The sequence below is a fragment of the Dipodomys merriami genome, unplaced genomic scaffold, assembly GCF_024711535.1.
Source record: "Dipodomys merriami isolate MVZ:Mamm:240054 unplaced genomic scaffold, mDipMer1.0.p SCAF_53, whole genome shotgun sequence".
In the NCBI taxonomy this organism is placed as follows: domain Eukaryota; kingdom Metazoa; phylum Chordata; class Mammalia; order Rodentia; family Heteromyidae; genus Dipodomys; species Dipodomys merriami.
Genome location: NW_027206102.1, coordinates 5,550,739 through 5,569,210, shown reverse-complemented (window position 1 = coordinate 5,569,210; position 18,472 = coordinate 5,550,739). Strand labels below are relative to the sequence as shown.

The following is an 18,472-nucleotide window of genomic DNA, read 5'->3' as shown; positions in this document are numbered from 1 at the left end:
GAGCATGCAAGGCAAGCGCTCTACCACTGAGCCACCTTCCCAGCCCCTAGAATCCCATCTTTCACATAGAAAAAAAATTAAGTCAGGTTGCATTATTTCTGCTTGATTAGAAAATTAGAATCAAAACCTAATGATGGTTTTGACATAGAATGCTCTTAAAATTTCTTTTTCTGAGGAAAATGCATATATATATGCATATGTATTTATGTTGCCTGTTTATATGTATATGGAAGGATGCACATTAAGAGAAAAAGACAACAAGGAGCAGAGGGAGAAATGATACAAATATACAGATGTGCAAACAGTGTTTATATTCCTATAGATTATATGAAAAGTATATCCCATAGTTGAGATTCTATTAGATTTATAACATTATGTTAATAATGTAGTATTTGACATAAAAGTACATATAATAAAACACTTGTAAATAAAAGGAATAACATGGTTCATATTAAATTATTATTCTTTTCTTTTTTTCTTGTGTGAGAGAAACCCACAATTGAAATAGCATTGATGTCCATAGTACTGTAAATTCAAAGATCAAGATATATAATGAGAACACCAAAAATTCAAAATACATGTATAGTAAAATGGTAGTTGCATCTTGAAGTAAATGTATTAGTTGCTTAGGTAAAAGTATAAACAAGGAGTTATTCTGAGCAGCAGATGAAAGTGATTAAAGCCAATGGTTGAAAAGGTATTTGAATATAACTGGCATGGTTCTCATTCTAGGTAATTGTTTCTGTAAATGGAGTGGAGTTTCTTGCTTACATTTTGAAAATAATTCTTTTTAAACAAAACTGTAACTATTTATGATTGTTATTCATTATGATTTTTCAATTTCAAGTATGCCATTTCTTTTACCATATTAAATAGGTTAAAGAACCCTAAAAATCATGTACAAATTTTATTATTTCTAGAAATACAGAATTCAGTGAAAATCTCTGAAAATCTGATTAATAGGTCAAATGTTATTCTCTATTATGATATTGTAAGTCATTGAAAAATAGGCAATCTCATATTTCTTTCAAAATACAGTAAAATGTTGATGTAAAATTATTTTGTATGTAAAATCTGCAAAAAAACTTCCAACATGATTCAAGTTTCAGAAAAGTTTCTTATGTTCCCTGCAGCATAAAGAAGGTAATTTACCATGATACAAACATCATTATTTGGTCAGATATATTAACAAACAACACCTTTGGGTGCAACTAATCTATTCAATTCCTGCTACTGTTGATTAGAATATCTGTCTAAATGAAATTCACTAACAAAATGTAATAATATATGATACTGTCTTTTGTTTATTTAATATGAAGCAATTACCACTATTCATTCCATCAATCATGATTTTCTGGGAGTGATTTTGCCTCTTTTGTTCAAAATAAGCAAGGCCATTTGTCATATTTTATAATTGCTTAGTGCTATTATTTACTCTGAGTTAGAAAAGTTGTGACTTAAATAGGAAGCATACAACCTTATTAATCAAGCTTGTTTAAGATATGTATGATTATTAATTCAGAAAAAGAAAAGATGTTATAAATGAAGACATTAGTTTAATTTCTGTATCAAATTGGTTAATTATAACATTCATGTGAAATATTCTATGCAAATATTTTCCACTAGATATTAAAATATTCCTTATTTAATAATGTTTGGACTTCCAAAAAGCAGTTGATCTGCAATCACCTGAATGTTAATTATATCAAGAAAATTTCACATTAATTACTTAACTCTTATTTCTGTCATGCCTTTTTACTGTGGCCTCTTACATTTTGCATTCTCATTTTTTATTTCCCTGAAAGTATGTATTTCCACATATAATAAGTACTCATTTATACCTCAACTATATAAATTTTCTAAATCTATTTTCTAACATTTTTATTTGCAAATGTAACTGCACCAGTTACATTGCAATATTAAGACATGTGCACCATATATATTGATCTACCCCCACCTGCTACCTTAGAAATCCTCCTTCTTAGCCTAGCCTTTCTAACAGTTTTTGGTGGTTTTCACTGTGCTATTTTCATGCATTTGTATAATGTACCTTTATAGTAGTTATCCTGGAACACCCTCTCATTTTCCCTCCTGTCTACCCTACGTGTTGTTTTACTTGCAGATAGTCTTTTTTCAAATACATGTATACTGTACATGTATGGAGTCTACTTATGGATGAAATACGTGTAGTATTTGACTTTGTGTACTTGGCTTGTCTCACTTAACAGCTTTTTGATATTTAGATTGGAATTTCAAAATCACCAGCTTCTTTTTCAGACTTTAAATTGACATGGTGTAATTCTTTCATCTTCCTTTGCCATTGTGATAAACTTCCTTAATAAATAGAAACATTATCATATATGATGTCATATATATTACCTTCTATGAAAAATATATATGCATATATATGACCTCCAGTGATGAGTCATTGAAATACATATGTAGTTTAAGACGTAAACTACATTTGTGTCGATATATATTTTTAAAGTATTTTTTTGCCCAGATTTATTATAAACAATGGACATACAATAGTGTTGTCATTAAAACAGATATAGGATTACCTATATGTTGAATACCACTAGCAAATTTCAGAAAATAACCATATAAGCCATCATGTTATGATTTTCCCTCTTTGGTCAATTATAATTGAAAACACATATTATTTGAACTTGCTGTTCATAAGACTAGAAAATTTTATTATTATTAAGATCATTATCAAATATTATTCCTGTTAATTCACAGGCACTGGAGGGAATATTTCTTATAATTGGAAATTACTTAAAGGACCCATTTCTGACCTTCTTTCTAAGTCTTATATTAAGGGTGTATGTTGAGAATCTCATCTTGCACCTGGAAGCATATTTACCACAAATAAATACTGGGTGAATATCCCTTTCATATTCATTCCTGTAATCATTCTCATTTTTAAGATAGCAACATAGAAGCTATGATCTTCCAGGCAGCTGCCAAAAGGCAGCATTTGAATAGGAAATGGGGAAACGAATCAAAAACGTGCACACACAATCTTACAGAGGACAAGCCGAGCAAAAGTTTGAGAGCACCAAAAGCTGTATCCAGGCTGTGGGGCAAATGTTGTATGAACTACTCTGAAATGTCTCAGATTGTCATAATCAGTGACTTCAATCTTAGAAAAATAATAAAAATTAATCAAACAAATTAATAACCAAAACCAAAAAAGCACAGTACAGATAAGGCAACCATGACATACTGTAATCAATTTGGTCTCCAGATACTGATTCTAAGGCAGTAGCAATATATGAATTCATTCCAGAAAAACTAGGTAAATTAAGGGGTTTAGTGGCTTGGGAGAGAGAGGAAGAATGTTTAGGAGAGTGATGTTGATCATGATTCCTCGTGGTAAAACTCTGATATCTGAAGTTGAAATCTCTTTTGTACTATTACTTAAAGGAAACAACATCAAACTAAGATATTTATTGAATTAAGATATAGCACACTGGTATTAAAGAAAATAATATAAATATGAGATATGACAAAGTAAGTCTATCAATAGAAATTATGAATAGGAATCTGAAGAAAATCTGGAAATTAAGAATATAATATTGAATTGAAAATTAACTGTACTGATCTGATTCAATAGTAGATGACCAATCAGAAAAAACTCATTAAACTGGGACTTTTCATAGGATTTTTGATATTACTAAAATAAAAGAGGAAAAGAAGGGCTGGGATGTAGCTCAGTGGCAAAGCGCTTGCCTAGCAAGTGCAACGTCCTGGGTTCGATCCCCAGTACCAAAAAAGAAAAGACAAAAAAAATACAGTTAAAAAAAAAGAGGAAAAGAAAAATCAGGAAGAAAAAGAGGGTAACCTAAGGGACATGTGGGTCACTATTAAGCAAAACATATATGGTGAGAGTTCACAAAGGAGAAAAAAGTGAAAATGATAGAGCATCTACTTGAAGAAATAATGATTGGAAGTTTCAAAATCTGATTATAGAAATACACACATAAGTCCAAGATGATTAAATAACTCCAACAAAAATAAATCTAAAAGAATTACACTTAAACACATTACACAGAAACTTCACCTGCCACTAACATACAGAATCATGGAGGAAGCAACAGAAAAGAGACTTTTCACATTCAAGGAAGGTTTTATTAGACCACCAGCTGATTTATCACTAGAAACCTTCTGGCTAGAAGTTAATGGGATGATATATTTGAAGCACTGGTAGAGAAATTTGACAGCCAAGAAAACTCTATATTAAAAATGTACTCCTTTAAAACTTAAGAAGAAATTGAAAGCTAAGAAATTGATAACCACTAGAAATTCTGTAACAAGTCATATGGCTTAATGTATTGTGAAACAATCAATAGAAGCACAAAATTATATATTATAAACATCATAAATATAAACAGCATATATAAACATAAGATCCAAACATATTATAAAATAGTCAACAGAACAATTATAAATCTTGTTTAGAATTATTTATAAAAGTATAAGAAAATAATTAGGAACTGATTCAAAATAAAATAGTACAATTTATTTTTATCAATAATACAAATAGAGAAATCAGAAATGCAATAATATTTCATGTAACTAAATTTAAGCTTTTTAACTATTTGAAAGTTATTTTCATGCAATGTTAAACATACAGAAAATATCTATATAATACACCCCCAAATTAGAAGAAAATTAAAACGTATTACATTGAAATATATAAATACAAAAAATACACTAGAGAAGTCAATAAAACAGTTTCCACGGGATAAAGAATAGCTATTAGAGAAACAGAAAACAGTCAATGAAAAGAGAAATTTCTTCCCAATCAATAAAGAGAAGAAAGTGATATTTCAGACACATGCAAACTTAGAGAAAAGAAATAGCAAAATATATCAGACAACACAGACATAGAACAAAAGTTGTCACAATATAAACAAACCGGACTCTCTAGTATGATACATTTCTTTTCTCTTCTTTGTTCCAGAATTTTTTACTTTTAAGCAGAAACAGTCAGATAAGTTGATGTTAGGTGAAATGAGCCTCAAGATCAGGACTCAATTTTTTTTCTTTCTTGCTATTATTTCTAACATATTTATTTACTTAATTATTTTAATTTTTTATTGTGAGAATACCGTACAGAGGAGTTACAATTACATGGGCAAGATAATGAGTATATTTCTTATCAAGCATTGTTGCCTCCTCTTTGTTTCCCCTTCCCACCCCTTCCCATACTCCCCATACCTCCACCCACCTTATCCTCTCCCCACCACCAAATTTGTAAAGTTCGTTTTTCGACATAACGACTTGTATATCTCATTGTTGCAATGGGTCTAAATGTATCCCTAGTTAAACAATTTGTTTTTGCCCTTCCCCTCCACAAATATACCAACATCAAATACAGTGAAAGAAGAGGTTGTACCGTGGGGGAGGGACATAAAAAACAACATAGAAATCATCTTATAAATATGTTAGAAACAAGTGCATGAAAGAAAAAAAATCTAACATATTTATAAGATGATTCCGTTGTTGCTTTCTATGTCCCTCCCCCACAGTTTAGCCCCTGTTTTCACTGTTTTTGATGTTGGTATAATTTGGGGAGGGAAGGAAAAAAATAAATCATTTAAATAGGGTTACATGTGGACCCATTGCAACAATGAGTTGTACAAGATGCTATGTTGAAAAATGAACTTTACAACTTTGGGGGAGGGGAGTTGGATGGGCAGGCATGCTAAGGGTAATCAAAGAGGAGGCAACAATGCTTGATAAGGAATGTACTCATTACCTTGCTCATGTAATTCTAACCCCTCTATACATTATTTTCACAATAAAATACTCAATATTAATACATATTATGAATAATAAAGAAAAGTTACAAAAGATATATTTATAAGAAAAGCTTGGTACTGGCACATGAACAGAGCTGACGACTAATGGAATAGAATTGAGGACCCAGACATGATCCCACACGCCTATGGCCACCTAATCTTTGATAAGTGAGTCAAAATCATCAGATAGTTGGAAGAAAGACACCCTCTTTAACAAATGATGCTTGCAGAATAGAATGATGTATTTCTATTTGTTTTAGCTCAACTTGTAGAATACATGCTTTCAAGATTGAGGCCCTTTGTTCAAACCTGAGTTCTCCAAAAAGAAAGTCAAGTTTTTGAGAAACAAAAATAAATATATGTATTTAATATAATAATATTTATATTTGTGGGATAAACATAGGAATACTTTAAAAATTCAGGCAATAAGCCACAAAGTTGTATGAGACTGTACTATCTCAATTTCAGACATAGATAAAGTAACTAGACAGATCAATATGAAAATAGAAGGGATTAATAACAGTAAGAATGGATTGGACCTCTGAGACATATGCAAAACAAGCTCCAACAAAGAACAGCAGAAATCATATACCCCAAGTTCCACTATGAAGAATGTATAAGACCTCAGAGTTTGTCTCAGACATATACTAGTTATTGCAAATAAGGGAAACCGTGGGACCTATGTTATGTCGAAAAGCTAACTTTACAACTTTGGGGGTGATGGTAAGGGAAAATAAAGGAGGAGGCAACAATGCTTGATTTAAAAATGTATTCATTTCCTTGCTCATGTAATTGTAACCCCTCTGTTTGGTATTTTCACAATACAAAAAACTTATTAATAAAAAAGACCTGAAAGTTTAAGTTATTTAAGTCTAGAATTATACAAAGCATTTTTCTCACCACAATTAGTAATCAAAATTAATAGTAGAAGGTAAATTAAATATCTATAAATATGTAAAAGAGAAACAATATTTAATGATAACCAAAATAACAGGAGCATCCAGTAAAGGGGAGACAAATGGGAAGTTTATAGTGGTTCACATTAAATTTTAAAAATTTCAAGCAGAATTCTATACCTATACTTCAAGAAACTACAAAGTGAACAAAACTTATGTCTGTTGACAGGAGGGAGTAACAGAAAAAGTTGATTAGAGACAATAAAATAGAAAATGGAAATGTAATAGGAAAAAAATCACATTTTTGAAAATTATTAAATAAAATTGCCAATCATTAAGTAAGACAAAGAAGAGATATGATGATTCAAATAAACTTAGAATGAAATAGCAGATATTACAAGTGATATAAACATGTTTTAAAATTATGAACAATTTTATATAGACCAATCGTAATAATCTAGCAGACAGGAAATATAATTTTCCCTCACACAGAAACTCTTCCATCTGCTGGTGGCTCATACCTGTAATCCTAGCTATTTAGGAGGCTGAGATCTGAGAATCGAGGTTCAAAGCCAGCCCGGGCAGGTAAGTCCGTGAAATTCTTATCTCCAATAAACCACTCAGAAAACAATAAGTGACACTGTGGCTCAAGCTGAAGAGCTTAGGACCAGCGCCCAAGCCCAGAGTTCAAGCCCCATGACCGACCAAAAAAAAATCTTACATCTAAGTAAAATCTAGGATCAGATAGATTCAGTGGAGAAATATATCAAGCATTTAAACAGTCAACAACAATCTTTCTCAAACTCTTCTAAAGGAATTTTTTTCATTCTCATACCCTCCTTTACTTTTCCCCTACCATCCCTTTCCTCCCCACCTTCCCAACTCCTCCCTGCTCTCCCCCACCCAAAGTTGTAAAGTTCATCTTCAACATACTTTTTTATACATCTCATTGTTACAATGGGTCATCCTGTATCCTTATTTCAGCGTTTTGTTATTTCCCATCCCCTCCCCAGATTAGAAAAATGTATGTACAAGATGCAGGACAGTGGAATCAAATACAGTGAGAACAGGGGAACTACCATGGGGGAAGAACATACAAATAAACAAAAAAAATTCACATAGTACCTTGTAAGTACATTAAAAGGAACAGCAACAAAGGTAAAACCTCTTGTGTCCCTATCTTGGGGTTCATTTTGCTTACATCATTGTTGGTGGGAATGTAAATTGTTCAACTTGGAAAATAGTATGGAGTTTCCACAAAAGACCCACATAGAGCTCACCTATGACCAGCAATCCCACTTTTGGGCATTTACCCAAACAATCACAAACAAAGCCATTATAAGGCTACCAGCACAACTATGTTTATTGCAACATTATTTACATAGCTAATATATGGAACCAACGCAGATGCCCCACAATAGATGAATGGGTCAAAAAATGTGGTGTATATATATATATATATATATATATATATATATATATATATATATATATATATATATATGCATATATATAATAGAATTCTATGCCTCCATCAAAAAGAATGGCATTGCCCTATTTGTTAGGAAATGGAAAGAATTGGAAAAAATTATATTAAGTGAAGTGAGCCAGACTCAAAGAAAAATAGGTCCCTTGGTTTCTCTTATTTGCAATAACTAGTTTATGTCTAGGACAAGCAGAAGAGGTCAAAAGCTATATACATATAACCATATAACCAAAAGAATTTAAGGAAGGAAAGTACTCCAAAATCCATTTAATCATGCCAGAGTTACCTGGTTAAGCAAATCAAATAAAGACATTAATACAATCAAAAAGAATATGGAAGTAATGTCCTTGACAAGTGTTTATGAAAAAAGTCCTCATTGATACAGTAGAAAACTAAATTATAAAACATATTGAAATGATCACAAACCACAAGCCAAATTTCTTCCCTGAATGTTAGGATGATGGGGAACATGGAAATGTAAGATATTCCATCAACCAAATGAATGATGTGAGCCACAGATCATCATAGTAATCTGCATAAAAAGGATTTAATAAAATACAGCAATACTTCATGATAAATGTACCTCAGAAGCTAAGTCTAAAATTATGTAAACATAGTTATAGCTACATATAAGGAACCCATCACCAGCCTCGCACATAGTGGAGAAAAGCAAATGTTTTCCTGTAAGATCGGAAGAAGGAAACTATGACAACCATTACTACTCTACTCTGAATATTTTCCCCTCGAAGGATCAGCACTCACTGCTGCCAGCTAAATTTCCAAGAAATACCAACTTTCCCCTCTTGACTTAGAGAGGGTCATGGTATAGATGGCCTTGGGGTAAAGGGACTGCTCAGTTTTAGGAAGGGGGTTGTCCTAGACTTTTCAGTGTCAGAATCAGCAAAGACAGGATGCAGAAGATGAGTTCCCACACTCCATATCCCTAGAGAGACATTATATACTCTACTCCTATGGGGAAAGCGGTCTATTCCACTGGGAATAAAACCACTTGACTCCCGGCTTCCCTGCCTTACAGCTTAACTAAGATTCATTTTTATTTAATGCACAAAGAGAATATTTAATTGACTCTACCCCAGTATTAGTCTCTCAATATCCAGTCTCAGTTTCTATGGTGTCTCAAAGGCTTTACTTCCACTATAATTTCCTTAATGGGGACATTTGAAGGAACATTGGCACTCTATTCTAATAGTCTATCCAGGAGGTTGACCCCTGAACCCCAGTTCCATGTATGTGACAAGCACCACACAATATCGCCTGGGCATTATAAAACTGAGTGATTTATTGTATATATGTTTATTGTAAAAATACTGTACAGAGCGGTTCCAGTTACATGAATAAGGAAATGAGTACATTTCCTATTGAGCATCGTTACCTCCTCCTTTGTTTTTCCCTTACAATCCCTTCCTGCCCCTCCTGCCACAACTCCCTACCCCCGCCCCATGTTGTGAAGTTCATTTGTAACATAACCTCTTGTACATCTCATTGTTGCAATGGGTCCACCTGTATCCCTATTTAAACAATTTGATTTTACCCTTCCCCTCACCAAATTATACCAACATCAAATAGAGTGAAAGTGGGTTATTCTTTTGGTAAGGGAGATACAAATTAACGAAAAATCACTTGGTACCTTATACATACATTAGAAACAATAGCAACAATTAAAAAACACTTGGGTCACTATGTTGGGTTTCATTTCACTTAACATCATCTTACCTGACATTTTCTGCCTGTCCAGGACATGTACTAGTTATTGCAAATAAGGGAAACCATGGGGCCTATGTTTCTTTGGGCCTGGCTTACTTCACTTAATATAATTTTTCCAAGTCTTTCCTCATTCTTCAAGGAAATAGAAGAGGCAATCCAAAAATTCATATGGAACAATAAAAGACCCCGAATAGCAAAAACTATCCTTAACAGAAAGAAAAGTGCTGGAGAAATATCAATAACAAATCAGCTTGGTACTGGCACAAGAACAGACCTCAGGACCAATGGAATAGAATTGAAAACTCAGAAATGAATTCACGTACCTATAGCTACCTAATCTTGGATAAGGGAGCTTAAAAAATTAGAATGGAAGAAAGACAGCCTCTTCATTAAATGGTGCTGGCAAAATTGGTTAATCACTTGTAGAAAACAGTGATTTTTTTAAATTGAAGCAAGGCCTTATTTATTATGATCAATACTATTGGAAACTCTCATCTATAGCTTGTATATTATCTATGGGATCTGGTACTACCCCCTCTAGCAGGCGTTCCAGATTCCAGATTCATGGAAACGACTGGGGTCTTTTTGAGTCACTGTGGTAGAGTCAGGGTATAGGGCTAGCTTACATTGTTCCTTCCAGGAGCAAGATGGAGCCACTTTGACTCAGGCTTAATGGTCCACCTTCATTGTTCTACCCTTCTAACAGCTGTCTCAGTTGTGAGGAGGAAGTAATATCCTCTTGAGGAGATAATCAAGTTCACACAGTCACCCTTCTGTTAGAGTAAGCCGGAAACTCATTCTGGAGTTTGAATCAAAGGAACTTGCAACTTCAGAGAAAGCAAAGGAGAAGAAAGTCCCAGCACACAGACCTTCAATGAACTTTACAAGATTTAAATGATAACCTCCTGGCACACAGTACCGTTTCTTTTTTCTGTTGATCAAACTTCACTTGTTAGTACTTGGCAGAATGGGTGATCCAATTATTAAATAATCAGCTTGATTCAGCTACCGTCAGATGGTCCCCAACTATACAAAATTATGCGTTGACTCTTACTCTCCCATTAAAAATTTGGATCGGTTTAAGTAGTCTGATGTATTCGATCATCCCTTCAGTTTTTTGTTTTTTGTTTTATTTTTTTTTTGGTTCGGTCCTGGGCCTGAAATCTGGGCCTGGGCACTGTCCCTCAGCTCTTCAGTTCAAGGCTAGCGCTCTACCACTTGAGCCACAGCACCACTTCCGGCTTTTTTCTTTTTGCTTATGTGGTGTTGAGGAATGGAACCCAGGGTCTCAGGCATGCAAGGCAAGCGCTCTACCACTGAGCCACCTTCCCAGTCCCTAAATTCGTTGTTTTGAAATAACTTTTATAAAACCTTTGAAATTAAGTAATATCATTTTAAAATAAAATATCCCTAAAGAATAGTAATCTATGCAATCGCACCTAACTAAAACCCATACATTGCAAATGACCACATTTCAAAAACTCTTTGCCATCTGGGTATAATGTGGCTATTTTTACTTCAGAGTGAACCTGAGTTAAACTTTTTCCTTGGCCTATTAATGGGCCATGTGCCCTGCGAAAAACATGGCATCCTGATAATAATGAGCATAACTGTATTCTAACATCAATTATGGTTTATTAACTAAAATCAAGGATCCTTGCAGAAATCACTGATTCTGGGATTGAAAACTGTGTAGCAGAAATCATACAGGATGAACCTGCAGCACTTTGGGTTTCCAGAATGTAAGAAATTTATCGATAAGAGAAGAGTACACAGTGGTAGAATATGAGAAAGAGAAATCAAAAACAAATAGAAAACTTACTAAAACCAAAGTTGGTGTAAGTTAGTTTAAAGTAATGTTTGATGATAGACTAAATATAAAATAGTTATCTAAGAGTTCCTATTACTGCTATCTAAATGATTGGATAAAATCCAAATTGGGAAGAAGAGACAAGATGCCCCTGAAAAAAAGATTTAACTTATAAGAAGAAAGCATTAATAACTCCAGTTTTTAAATATGGGTCATTTCTAGACCACACTTATAGTGGCAGTGTTGAGGAAAGGAATACTATGTGCCACTCTTCAGGAGTACTCTTCAAAAATGTCTGGTATTATTTTTTAATGAGGAAATCAGAGAGAATATCACTGCCAGAGGACCCTAGGCAGTCTAACCATTTTAAGTGCAAAAGTGACATATTGGATGATACATGCGTTACAGACACATGTGTCACTAATAGGAATGATTCATTTATTGTATCAAATGTGATCTTACTCATTTTTGTTATCAACAGTAGTATAAACTGAGTAGAAGGTATATGTAAGTTCTTTTATATAAGTACTTCATATCATCTACAAATCTAAAATTGCCCTAAGATGTTAGTCACGTTTGATTAGAAATTGGAAGGAAAGAACACACCGATGACCTATTCCAAAGGAAGTTCCACAGATTCCCCATTTGACAGTCATTAGAGAGTTAATCCTTATGTAGAAATGATTTAAATTTATATTTTCAGCTTCAGAACTAATTCCTGAACTACAGGAACAGTGGCACTGTTGAAGTGATGAATAGTTAACACAACATCTAAATGGATATTACTTCTTAAAGTAGAGTTTTGACCGCCTCTTGGAGTACCAATGACATTTTAGTATTATACTAATTCTCTGACAACAGTCCCTCACACTGATTCTGAAATAAATCAGACATAAACAAGAATAGATGTAAATGTAGCTCGTTGTTGGTAAGCAAGGTGGTGCTTCATTATTCATTCCATGCCTGACATATAAAAGTCATTCAGCTAAAATGTATTCACAAGAGATAAATAAACAAATGAAATACCATGAAATTAACACAGAGGTAATGCCTTGGGCTTCAGTGTCTACATAGTTTCCTATGATATCTGATAAAAGAAAATCTATTTTTTCAAAATATGAAGATATTTGTATGCAGATCTACTTGAGTATTTCGAAGTGCTGATTTTTCTTCTTGAAGGCCATGGTAACTAAACAATGAGTAAGTACTTACTTTGAAAATCACTATCATGTCATAATCATAGTTATTTCACTATTGTTTTAGCAAACAAAATGATAATTAGGGGATATCTCTTCATCTTTATGTGCCTGTATATTTGGTAATATGACCTTTGCCATTCAATTGCATTGAAATATAAATACTATTACTATATATATATATATATATATATATATATATATATATATATATATACACACTGCAGTGTCTTATTGAATCAAATATTAAAATCACAATTACAAAAATATTAAGTTTATCAACTTAAAATAATATTCATTAAAATACCATAAGAAAACATTCCATTGTCGTCGAGTTTCATACATTGCTTTCTTTTATATTTAGTTTTAATTTTATTTTATTTTTGCTGGTCCTGGTTCTTACACCCAGATCTGGATGCTGTCCCTGAGCTTATTTATTCCATGTTAATGCTTTACAACTTGAGCCACACGTACATTTCTAGCTTTTTGCTGTTTAATTAGAGATAAAAGTCTCATGAACTTTTCTGTGCAGGCTAGCTTTGAACTGTGATCCTCAGATCTTAGACCCCTTAGACCTGAGTAGCTAAGATTACAAGCGTGAGCCCGAGATGCTGCATGCTTTCTTTTTAGTTTTAATGACATAAGCTATTCCATTCACTAATAAATCTTTCCTTCTAGAAATACTACAACCTTTGAAAAAATAATTTTATTCAAAAATTGAATACAAAATTATTCAGGTATTTGTTCATAATGACAATTGAAGCTACATTGTATGTCCTAATGTGGTAACATTGGGGTAGCATATTTCTATGAAAAAATTAATAAGGTCTATGGAAGCAATGATAATATGGACCATGGGGAGAGTCCAGGAGGATGGCGGAGAAGAAGTTGGAGTCTAAGTAAGCTCTCACATAGAAAGCAGTTTTAGAGTTCCAGTGAACAGTCCTAAGTCAGAGAATTACACCAAGTGTGCCATCACAGGACAGAGAGTTAGGCCAGAGAAGGAAACCCATGCAAGAAGACACTTCTGAGCACTTGCCAATAGCCACCGTGGCGGCCGCAGCTGTGGCGTCAGCGGGCGAGTACAGGAGCCATACCTGAGCAACAGAGAGTCCGGAACAAAGGAGCCAGACGCAGCAGGCGAGGGGAATCTACTCAAAACCAGCAAGAACCGACAAGGAGCAGACATCTTCATCCTCCAGTTCGCAGACTAGAGACGATCCAGGAATTAAGACTCCGCCTGAGTAGAAGCCTGATGTCCTCACTTCTTCTCAGGGAGCAGAGGAGGGATGGCCACCCCTACCATCCCCAGCACCGGTGAACTCCATCTTGGATACTGACAAAGCTCGAAGGAGCTGCTAGCTCCAAGTCAGGCCTTGGAATAAAAGGAGTCATTTAGCAGGTCACAAGAACTTAAAGGCGGCGTGACCTGCCAGACTCAGCTCCACCCAGGGAAAAGTCACCCAGCTCAGGCGCCAGCCCTAGGAGTGGGTTTCTTCACTGGGTAATCAGAGCCAGAGGCTGCCTCTCCCTCTAGCAGCCTCGACAAGCAATTGAAAATCAGTAAACAGAAACCCTGAGAATGGCCCCATGCTTGGCTCTGTGAAGTTTGCACAAACTAGCCCCAAAAAAGCTACTGTCTGTTGAAAGGCCTCAACTCTACCCAGAACATAGCATCATAGCTGCATCCCCTTCTTCTGTGATACTCAAAGCAGATCTGCCTCCCAATGAACTAGCCTGGGAGGAGGATCGTCAAATCCTGAGTAAAGGAGAGCATTTTTCTCCCTGTTAGAACAAACTGACTTAAGAAACCAACCAAGCCACAGAAACACAAGCAGACCAGAGACTCCAACAAGAGGCTGGTTAAGGACACACGGGAGATACAGGATTTTTCCCACTCCTCCCAAAAAAATCAAAGTAGTTTTTTTTGTCTCTTCTTCTTCTTCTTCTTCTTCTTCTTCTTCTTCTTCTTCTTCTTCTTCTTCTTCTTCTTCTTCTTCTTCTTCTTCTTCTTCTTCTTCTTCTTCTTCTTCTTCTTCTTTTCTTCTCAACTTTTATTTTTGGTAACTTATATAAAAATTTTTTTTGTTTTCTAAAACTTTTTTAAATCTTTAATCTTTGCCCTTTTTGACAAAAAAATTGTTTTCCAGAAACTTTTTTTTCCTCTTATAATTTTTATTTTAGAGATACGTGAGTGTGTGTTTTCCTTTCTTTTTTGGTCTTATATCTCTTTTTTTTCTTTTTTCAATTATCTTTTTGTTTTTGTTTAGCTCTACTGAACTTCTCAACTTTTTCTTCTTCCTTTCTCATCCTTTTTACCTTCTCCGCTATTTCGTTCTTCTTTATGTGACTTAATTCTTGTCCTGCACATCCTAAGAAAACCCATAGTTGACTATTAGGCCCTATCCCCTATTGTGTACACACTTAATCCACAAATTTATTGCTCAAGTCAAAACCTCTAAGACATAAATCCCTCAATAGCAGAACTACCTCTTTAAACCTATATAATATTTTAAGCATTTTTATTTTTAAGTTTTTCACATCTCCTTTATTTCCCTTCCCTTCTGTCAATAAATTTATGTTCTTATCTAAACAGATTGTTATCGATTCTACATAATTTTATTTTTACCTTTCTATTTTTTTCTGGTCTCTTTTCTTTCCCATTCCCTTTCTTCTTTTTTTCTCTCTCTCTACTTTCATCCTACCCAACCTATTTCCTGCTTTGAGATTAGGATTTAAATAACTCTCCCTGAGCCTCCCCACATCAATCTATTCCTATTTTTTTACCCACATCTCGCCCTAACCCTAATAATTTCTGGTCTTCCAAATTCTTCTTTGCAGTTCGTAGCCCATTAACGTATAGTTGTTTGATGTTGAATAGCTGTATCTGTTGAACTAGCCTGTATCTGTAGACTATTGACTGTGCAAATTCAGACTTGGGTTGATGCTTGCCTTAATATAGTGTTCTAGCACAAATCTGGTGCTATTTTCATCTCAAATAGGCAGAGTAAGCCGGAAAAACACAAGAAAAATGGCAAATCCAGGTATCTCAATTCCCAAACTTGATAATCAGGGGACAGAACAGATAATGAATAATCCAGAGGAGAATTCCCAAATAGCTCAACAAACACTGCTGGCAAACATGATAAATCAAAAGACTGAAAGCATACAAAGGACTCTGTATGAGCATGATAGGGAGAGAGAGGAGGCAATGCAAAAGTTTAAACAGCAATATCATAAGCATGAGGAAGCTACTCAAAAACTGATACAGGATTTGCATGAGCAGCTTGAGAATACTCAAAGAGAAAGGCAGGAATGGTGTGAACAGGCTGAGAACACTAAAAAGAACTACAGGACTCCCACGAATGGGAGAAAGCTAATCAAAGAATAATACAGGAATTGAGAGAACAGGAAGAGAGTACACAAAGATCTCTAAAGGCATTCATGGAATCCATTAACGAAGAGCTGAAGGAAGTCAGGGAGACCACACAGGGAATGCTGAATGGAACCCAACAGAAGGAATGGGAGTCCAAGGAAACCATAAGCAATCAAATAAGGGATCTGAAAATAAACACTGAACATCAAATTAAGGAAGTAAAGAAGTTCATACAAGATGTAAAAGAAAGTTTCAACAAAGAATTTGAAGCCATCAAAGCCGACCAATTGGAAGGAAAAGAGATAAAAAACAAAGTAGAGAGTCTTGACAACAGGTTAGACCATGCAGAAGATTGAATCTCAGGGATTGAAGACAGCCTAGATATTATAGAGAAAGAACATACAACCATCCAAGACAAGTCCAAGAAATATGATGGATCTATCAAACACTTGGAAGACGGCACCAGAAGGCTTAATCTAAGGATAATGGGTGTAGAGGAGCACCTAGGAACAGAAGTTAATGGCCTAGGAAATTTGTTTAACAGGATCGTAGCAGAGAACTTCCCAAACATGCAAAAAGATAGGCCTATTCAGATACAAGAAGCTTTTAGAACTCCAAAACAGACCAGACCAAAATAGGACATCCCACTGTCACATTATAATCCACACAGGATCAACTCAGAAGAAGGAAAAGATCCTTAAAGCTGTCCAGGAGAAAAGATTAATCACCTATAAAGGAAAACCAATTAGAATCACCTCAGATTTCTCAGCAGAGACAATCAAAGCAAGAAGAGCCTGGAATGATGTATGCCATGCCCTAAAAACAAACAACTATCAACTAAGAATACTGTACCCAGCTAAACTCTCCTTCATAACTGAAGGCCAAATAAAAACCTTCCATAGCAAAGAAAAATTAAAACAATACATCTCCACCAAGCCAGCCCTACAAAAGATTCTTAAAGATGTCCTACGCATAGAAAACAAACAAGACCACAATAAAGGTCAAGAAACTGCACCCAAACTGAGAATCAAAGAACCATAGGAAGAACCCAGTTTTTGCAACCCCCAAGAAGGTGGATAACATGGCAGGAACTCCCAAAAGCTCTCAGTCCTCTCTCTTAAAGTTAATGGTATGAATTCTCCAATTATGCCACATAGACTGTCTAGTTGAATTAAACAACAAGACCCCTCAATCTGCTGCCTTCAGGAGTCACATCTTGACTGTAAAAACAACACATTTTCAATCTTAAAGGTTGAAACAAAATCTACCAAGCAAACAGCCCTCATAAACAGGCAGGAGTTGCAATCCTAAGATCAGATTAAATATACTTCAAATTAAAATTCGTGAGAAGAGATAAAGAAGGTCGCTACATACTAATTAAGGGATCTCTCTTTCAGGAGGATATTATAATTCTAAATATCTACTCTCCAAACAATGGAGCACCCAAATTTATCAAAGAAACACTACTTTCGATGAAATCCCGTATAAATCAAAAGACATTAATTGTTGGGGATTTTAACACACCACTCTCCCCACTAGATAGATCAACTTGGCAAAACTCAACAGGGAAACTGCAGATCTAAACAGATGCATAGATCAACAAGATTTTACAGATATCTACCGAACAATTCACCCAGCAGCATCAGAATACACGTTTTTCTCAGCAGCACAAGGAACGTTTTCTAAAATATACCACATTTTAGGCCACAAAGCAAACTTGTCTAAATTCAGAAACATTGAAGTTATACCTTGCATCCTCTCTGACCACAAGGGAATAAAATTAGAACTCAACACCAAAAGCCACCTAAGAAAGTGTGGCATCATATGGAGGCTGAACAACACACTGTTGAATCATGAGTGGGTCATGGAAGAGATTAGAAAGGAAATTCAAATGTTCATGCTATTCAACATAAATGAACACACAAATTACCAGCTCCTCTGAGACACAGCAAAAGCAGTAGTCAGAGGCAAGTTTATAGCTCTGAGTTCCTACATTAACAAATTGGAGAGATCTGAAACCAACAATTTAATGACACATCTAAACCTCATTGAAAAAGAGCAGCAAGATAAACCCCAAACCAGTAGACAGAAAGAACTAATTAAAATTAAATCAGAATTAAATGAATTAGAATCCAAAAAAACTACAGAAAGAATCAACAAAACAAAGAGTTGG

General features: G+C 34.6%; 1 pseudogene; it reads left to right on the top strand.

Moving 5' to 3' along the window:
• Positions 1 to 14,137, top strand: part of LOC138811450 (vacuolar protein sorting-associated protein 37A pseudogene) — an 84,815-nt pseudogene extending 70,678 nt beyond the window's left edge.
• The last annotated feature ends 4,335 nt before the right edge of the window (positions 14,138 to 18,472 follow it).